This window comes from Arvicanthis niloticus, chromosome 3 (assembly GCF_011762505.2).
Source record: "Arvicanthis niloticus isolate mArvNil1 chromosome 3, mArvNil1.pat.X, whole genome shotgun sequence".
NCBI lineage: Eukaryota > Metazoa > Chordata > Mammalia > Rodentia > Muridae > Arvicanthis > Arvicanthis niloticus.
The window spans coordinates 60,134,291-60,142,715 of NC_047660.1; the positions used below are offsets into that span (position 1 = coordinate 60,134,291).

The 8,425-nt window shown below is 42.0% G+C and overlaps 1 long non-coding RNA gene across 1 annotated transcript; it reads left to right on the plus strand.

Moving 5' to 3' along the window:
* The first annotated feature begins 2,595 nt into the window (after positions 1-2,595).
* Positions 2,596-7,345, plus strand: LOC143441587 (uncharacterized). Its single transcript, XR_013109148.1, has 3 exons — positions 2,596-2,682; positions 4,068-4,217; positions 7,105-7,345. It is a non-coding gene; the product is annotated as an uncharacterized LOC143441587 (long non-coding RNA).
* Positions 7,346-8,425: the final 1,080 nt, after the last annotated feature.

The following is an 8,425-nucleotide window of genomic DNA, read 5'->3' on the forward strand; positions in this document are numbered from 1 at the left end:
ACTGGAATGGAAGCGCTTATAATCAAACTGCATATTTGGCACCTCATTAAAATCAGAGAAAGAAAACCAGCAAGGCCCTGGGTCCTTTGCTTCCATCCTGAATGGACCAAGCTCTATCCAGGGGCAGGTTTATCAGCAAGGCCAGAAGGAGCTGCAACCTCACTGTGGTTAATGGAAGTGTAAATTTGATTCCCCAGGGATCCTTTGTGAGGTGATAAGCCCCAGGACTCTGTCTAGTGTGCCCTGCTGGCTGTGTGTGCTGCCACTGGGCTCCAGAGACACCACCACAGTCAGGCCTTTTTTAGATGTTTAGATGTCCGGAAGCCCAAGACTCTTCAGAGCCACCAAGGGCTTCTGTTTCTTTTTCTTTTTATGTCTCTGTCCCTTGTCTCTGCAGACAACAATTCTTTCTTCTTAGCCACTTTTTTTTTTTGTTTTTGAGAATGAATTGGTAAATTCACCCTCAAATGGGGCATCATAGAGTAACTATGTTCTCATTTCTAGGCTACTGTACACTCTTGACAGATACTGTAAGAACAGCTCAATATTGACTTCTAAGAAATGGGTGCTAATATTAGAGTTTCTGGCACCATTGGGTTTGTATTTAAAACAAATGTGGGCATCCATTTAGGGAGCACACAGATAGTCTTCTACTTATAAAAATAAGACCCCAAGGCTGTAACCGGATGAGCTCTAATTTTATGCACTTTTTGTTGTTATGTGGTCTTCTGCAAGATGGGTAAGAATGTTTAGTCTAAAAGCATTGTAGTACACTGTAGGACACTGGCGAAGTGCTAGTCTCTTGTGTGGTGCTTCTGTTAGCCTCTGCTTCTTCAGATCTGAATACTGTTATTATTTCACTAGGCTTAAGTGAAAATGAATTCAGACTGTGCAAAACCCATCGAGATAGGCTTAAAGACTGCAGGGAAATAGGAAAGTACGCCCCATTGTCTACTTGCAGCCAGATTAGGTAAGCAGTGCCACGTTCCTGTTTCTCAGATGGGGAAACTAAGGCAAAGAGTGCTGGATGAGTAGTTCAGCTGGAGAGTATGTACTCAGCATACTCAGAGCTCTGGGTTTTACCAGCAGAGTAAAGGCACATAGAGGCTAAGTGAATGGCCTTATGTCTCCTCATTTAAGGTAAGACCAAGACTTAGGTAAGGCTATGTGTTTTCTGCAGCATTCAAAATAGACAGCTATGAAGGCTGATTTAAACGTTTTTGATTTCACAATTGGTCAAAAGTCACAGTCATAAGAAATACACTTGCAATTTTGAATTTGGATCATTCCCACGCCCACACTGGTAACAAAGGGCTCCGTTGCTCATGGCTGGGCCACTGGCAATGACCAGAGCTTCCAGTCAGTCCCTGTCACAAAGAGAAAGGTTTCACTGTAGAGCGGGTACATTTTTGATTTTTGGTTTGCACTTACAAGTGGAAAAGTTGGTAGGACTGGCAGACCCTCTACTAGAAGAAGCCTTGTGTAAAGGTGAGGTCAGATCCAAAGCTCAGTGAATAGGTCATGATTGGATGAATCAAGGAGCACTAGATGGGAGCACCTTACGGTTTTAGCTCCTAATGTAACCCCCTCCATTCTCACCACTTCCAAAGGTTCTCAGAAAAAGCAAGGGGGCTCCAAGCAGCTGCTGTAGACCCAAGAGGATTGGGTTGGGGATCCCACCTTGGTTCAGGCGAGGCAATCAAAGGTTGTAGTTCTTCATTGTTGTCTGATTTACAACAGTTCTTCATGACTGCTGGGTGACATCTATGTCTTGTTAGCAGTTATGACCAGTAGTGAGAACCTTGTTTTCCCATTGAATGGAGGAGGACCTATCAGACACATGCATTTATGCAACAATATCATTTAAAAATAATACTTCCAAGCACTCTTTAAGTTCTCAAACTAATTAAAATACCTCTGGTCACCTCTTCTTTAGCATAAAAGAAGTAACAACCATGTAGCATTTCACAAAACCAGTTAATGACAGATATTTTAGTCATTGACAGTTGGAGTCATAAGTACTGACGCTAGTGAATTTGTCTCACATAAATTTGTAAGTATTTATGGCAAAGTAGTAAATTTTCTCTAGGAAATGTAATTAGACACACAGTCTCATTTGAACCCTTTCAAGAAAGGCTCTGCACAGAGCACACATGCTATCCTGGGAGACAGCCTGAGTCTCCTGCCTCTTTACTCAGTGTGCCTGGGAAAGTGAGACACGGTAATAAAAGTAAGTGCCTGGCCTGTCAGCTAAAATTTATTGTATGCAAGTATCTAACTCAAAACTTTCCTACCCCAGATTCCTGGTGGAGCGCCAAACGTGGGCTTGAAGTCTTAGGAAATCAAAAATATGCAGGTCAGTGGGAGCCAATGGGCCCGTATGAGCGTCTTTTCTTCAAAGAAGGTATTTTTCTACAATGTAAAGGATTGTTTCAACAGGATCATGTCGCTATCTGCAGTAATTCCTTTCCATGGCCTCATTATTAAGTTTCTTGAATTCCAGAGCAGATTCAGGGTGACTGAAATTTTGATTAAAAATTCCAAGGACTGAAGTAGAACATCCAGTCCAAATGCCTTTCTTCCTCAGTCTCTCATGACAAGCGTTGGGTCTCCTGTACCCACTCATGTTTTCTCTGCAGAGACATGGGGAAGACAGAGCTCAGGAACTGGACAAGAGGAGGGGTGAGTAGTTATTTATGGTGGAGGGCCACTTCAGGTGACATCTGCTGTTATACTACCTCCCATTTAATCAATGATGGCTCAGAAATAATTAAGTCAACCACTCTCACTGCAGCAGATGACCTGCTGGGGTCTCCTCAAGTCTGAGTGACGTGAAGATTAATGGATCCATTATCAGGAGCCCACACAACACCACTAGAACATCTGATCAGTTGTGTTTATAGCCACAAGTTGCTGTTTTTGAAATGGAAGCAAACGTGTCACTGTAGGAAGATGGATTTCTCTATGTAAATAGCATTGTGCCTTCCAATCTGGGTGATCACTATCACAAGGTACTGTTACACAGCACTGGCTTGGCCTGGGCGACAAGAAGAATCAGAAAACATGCCTGTGTTCTTTTTGTTGTGTTTTATACTTGGGTGGAACTCAATGCAAAGAAGAGATGAAATGAAGAGCTATTCTAAGAAATCTGGAAGAACATGGCTGGGAAAGGAATGAAAGAATACTCCTTGATAATATTCAAATGATTGTTATGAATACAATGAAAATAGCTAAAGGTCATGGCTTTGTAAGTGTGTGTGTGATGTGTGTGTACATGTATGTGACATGGATATACATATGTATATATGGCTAGTGTGCTGAGGAAGGATTTGGGAAAGAAGATAAAAGACAGAAGAACAAGCTACAACTTCTGCTTGTTACATCCTAGCAGTCCTGTGCTCACCAGTCCTAGGGAAGTAGCCTTCAGCTGAAACAGTCCTTCCAGGCAGGAGGGAGTCAGATACTCAGGAGACTCAGGAGTAAACATATTTCACAGATTTGGGAAAGCAGAAATAGCAAGAGTCATGAGGACCCTTCCCCAGGATTATACTACTGGGGGAGGAGACTCTTGCATACTTGTTATGTCTGTCTGTCTGTCTGTCTGTCTGTCTGTCTAATCTTGAGTTCCATTTCTAGGGTAAGTTGTGTGTGTGTGTGTGTGTGTGTGTGTGTGTGTGTGTGTGTGTGTGTTTGTGTTTTACCACCCAGGACACATCTCTGTTTTCTAAGGCAGTGGTTGAGAGGTATTGGAAGGATTAGAACATAGGCAGAACTTTTGGAGATTTTAACATGTAAAGTTAGACCATGAAGAGAAAACCAAAGCAGCTTCCAGCTCTGGTTTTGGGCTGGGAAGCAAATTTCCTTACTCTGCCTTCTGTGTTCCTTGTATGATGAAGTGCCACACAGCTCAGAGACCCAGGGCTCAGGAATCCAGGCATGCACTCAGCCAGAGCCACCAGGGCACACAACATCTAGTCAGATGGTGGCATCTGTCAAGCAAACACCATCTTGAGTTGGACAAAGCTATGATAATGCATGGGGCATTTGAACATTTTTTTTTTTTTCAGAATCTGTTTATTCTGGGCAGTGCCCTGTGACCATTACCAGATTTGGATGGTCTGTGGCTGTGAAGCACAGGCCATGTGTCACTTTGGACAAGATGTACTGGCAATCACTCTTCCTCTCTGTTTGTCTTCTCTGGACTTTCCTTCCTTCTGGTAAGTCCATCAAGTATATAACAGCTCACACAAGCTGGAAAAAGAAAGTGTGTGTGTGTGTGTGTGTGTGTGTGTGTGTGTGTGTGTGTGTAATATTCTGGGTTGTCTTTTTACTGCCCCTCTTATTGTTCTTTATTTAAAATTAAATGTATACCTGTCTTCCCAGCTCTTCCCCTTACTCCACAAAGCCAAAGCCTTACATTGAGCTCAGTGTTCCAGGAAGCCAGCTTTTTGAAGATTGCAAAAAAGCAGCTGACCCCACACTCATTGGTTGCAAAAAGAGACTAAGACCCACAGTTTCAAGAACAGCTTATCTAGGAAACACAGCTAACTTCCCATTCTGTTCTAACAGAATGCCTTCCCCTCCTCAATGCTTAGATATGAAACCCTAGCTTGAATTATATAATCTGCAATGTCTCAAACTCTGGTTATTGTGTTCTTGTGTCCTGCACCCTGATCACAGTGCAGCCAGATCTGAGGCTCCATCTCTCAGATAAAGCCTGGTCTAGCTGTCAAGGTCCTCTAAATTATCATCTTTTATTTCTTCTTGTTCATTTAATTCTTACAAAAATAAATAGCAAATGCCTCCTGATGACGTATGACTTCAGGGTCATCCCACACTGTATTTCCATGACCATTTCGTTTACTTCCACTATGGTTGGACCAACTTTACAATGATTGGAACTTCTACAGAGACTGCCATGTTGGTCAGAGCACTGCAGGGATGGGATAACTATCAAATTCTCTGACAGAAAAAGAGAGAGAAATGCAATGATGGACAGTTTAAGAATCAGTCATCCAATGCTGAGAAAATCCCTTTGTATGGGATGTCAGGGTAGTGTAGATGTGCTAGTGGGGACTATGAGCATGAAGCAACTAGCCTTGGGCTTTTGGAAGAGATAAGTTATTTGGGTAGACAGCATGGGAGCAGCCCAGATTGGGAGCTCTATCTCACCCTCCCTAGAAATGCCTTTTGTTGTTTTCCTGTTCTAGTTTCTATTGCACATTTAATTTAACACCCACAGTGTATTGTTTGCTGTTTTTATACTACTCTCCTACCTTCTCAGCCTTAACCCCAAGCTGAGTGTTCAGAGTCTAATGTGATTTGATGAATGACAGGTCAATGTAGAGCAGGGGTTCTCAACCTTTCTAATGCTGTGACCCTTTAATACAGTTCCTCATGTAACCCCAACCATAAAATTATTTTTATTGTTACTTCATAGCTGTAGTTTTGCTACTGTTATGAATCATAACAGTATCTGTATATTCCAATGGTCTTAGGTGACCTCTGTGAGAGGGTCATTTAAGCCTTCAAGAGGTCTCAGCTTACAAGTTGATGAAAACCATTGATCTATGGGGCTTTTTCCACATCTATGGCTCAAGCACTGCAGGATAGTGCTAGATTTTATGCTGGTGGTGGATGGAAGAGGAGAAAGGGTACAAAGAAACACCCAAGTAGGATATCTCACACCTGTGCCCAGGCCCTATTTATTGCTGGCACAGGATCTAGTCATACAGGTAGGCCTTTTCTGTTCCACTCTTTCTGACTTTCAGCCACTTGGCCACTTGTCCGATTTGTGAGAATTCCATATGGTGATGTTCTTCAACTCACACATGATCAGCAAAATTCAGCATTGAGAATGGCCTCCATAGGTCTACATATTTGAATGCTTGGTTCTCAGTTGGTGGAACTACTTGGGAAGGATTAGGAAGTGTGACCTTGTTAGAGGAGGTGTGTCATTGGGGGTAGGCTTTGAGGTTTCAAAAGACCATTGCCAGTCATTCTCTGTCCCCTGCTTGCAGATTGCCATATCTTTGCTGTGCTATCATAGACTCTAACCCACTGAAACTGTAAGCGCCAAATAGAATGTTTTCTCTTCTAAATTGCCTTGGTCTCCGTGGTTTTTATCATAGCAGTAGAAAAGTACCTAAGACAGACACTAACATCATACAGTTTCTACCATCGAATTTGTATTAGGGAGACAAAGACTCTGAGTGTATCTAGGAATCAGAATGTCCTTCACATTGAACAAAGAATTGAACTTGCTCCCCTCAGCCAAGAAAATCTTAATGCTTTAAAACATTTTGCCTTTATGGGCCGGCAAGTTCACAATGTCAGAAGAACAATGAAAGTGTACATGGGATAAGATGAAGCCCGAAAACGTTATCTAATATTTATGTTTCTAATTGCAAAAGGTCGAATGTTCTGTTTTTTCATATAGAGATGATGACCAGTTGCCTGCATTTAGCAGCAGCAAGCATTCTTCCTAAACATGACTTTAGCTCCATGACTAGCAGCCAGCAGACCCTGAGCAGCTCCTCTTTGGTAGATGCTGTGCGCATGGTCTCAGTTTAGACCATGAAGTTGTACTTATGGTCAGATTCAAGGTCAGCTACCTGCAGCTTGAGGCACTGGTCACGTGATTTCAATGAGCCATACTGCTTTTGTTTAGCTTACCTGGCTGGTATGTGAAACCCTGTAAAGCATTTAAAGGTATGTGACATCTACTTCTAGCTTAGCATATATCCATATCTATTGTTTGAATCACAAAGGTAGGTAACATTTTGTGATTGTTCTGTATCTGCATTGCTATTTTGAGTTTGGCTGCATAAGTACATAGTGTATTACTGGTAATTTCAAATATTTTTTTTACTAACAATTAGTAATAATGGTATATACCTTCTTTATATGTGAAGCTTATATAGTTATATACTTTAAATATGAAGCTTATATATAATTGTGAAGAGTGATTTATTAATGGCTCTTCTTTGTGCATGGACACACACACACACACACACACACACACACACACACACACTCACACACACACACACACGTATGTTGGGAATCCAGAATAGTTATCAGGCTGTATCGTTGATCTCTTAGGTGAAATGTGAGCTGGCCACAGACTCTGAGTTTCAACAATGGAATGTGTTTAATACTCTGAAATCCCAAACTAGCCTGTTTGTTCCTTGCTACTTGAAGGGAGCTCTCCACCTCTCAACCAGAGCCAAGAGTGAAGCAAAGAACAGCTCCAGTGGAGGTCACTCTGTGCCACGGAGAGCTGGGGTGACTTACCCAGGCCACCCACGGCCAGAAAAGCACACGGGGAAGGAATGTAATTTAAGAACCTGGGATAAGCCAAGTAGCATTAAAAACACTCTGCCTAAGGGAACTACCGAGTCTTGTGCTTATTCCTAGTACTTTTCTGAACCTGAAACGCTGCTGCCAAAGCTAGACATGGATGGAGGTGGTGGTTCCTTGGAGCCTGCTCAGAGATAAAGTTACCTGGAGAACACATGGCCCCTCCACAGCAGCAGGCTGTCCTGAGGCCAGAGGCCACCAACATTGTATGGGAGGAGGTGATGGGTCTGTGATGAGTGGGGAGGACACAGATGTCAACCACCTACGTGGCAGGGGGAAGCATTACATAGCTCGCTGTGGGCTATTGGACATAGTGACAGTTTTCCACAAAAGAGTAATGGGAATATATTTTGAAGAAAGGTGGTTGCTATGTGCCCTGTGCTCAGGCCATTCATCTGAAACCTAGGTGTGCATTGCATATGGCCACATTCCTTTGATGTATATAAATTTAAGATATACAACATGAGGTGTTGGTATAAAAGCAAAAACACACTTCAGTTATTTAGCTTATTATTGATTGACTTTTTTTTTTTGGATGTTTAGTTTTGTAGCTCTTTGTATACTCAGGCTATTAAGTCCCTGTGTGACACACAGCTTGTAAAGACTGTCGTTCTGTAGGCTGTGTGTTTGTGCTGCTGACTCTTTCCTTTGCTGTGCAGAAAGTTTTTTAAGTGTGTACTAATTTTATTGTTGTTCTATTCACAGTAGCCAAAAAAAAAAAAAAAAAAAATGGAGTCAGTCTGTTTGCTTGTCAATAATAAATGAATGGATAAAGAATTGTGGTTCATGTACAGAACAGAATTCTATTCCTCTGTAAAGAAAAATCAAATTATGAAATGTGTAAAGAAACAGAAAGATTCAGAAATGATCGTTTTAAGCAAGGTAACCCAGACTTAGAAATGCAAATGCTACATGTTCTTACTCTTCCAACTTACACACATTTCTCGTGTGTGTGTGTGTGTGTGTGTGTGTGTGTGTGTGTGTGTGTGTGTTTATGTGTGTGTCTGTGTAGGTAAGAGAGCTAGAAAGAGAATTATGGGGGGATTTTGAGGGAGAGGGAGGG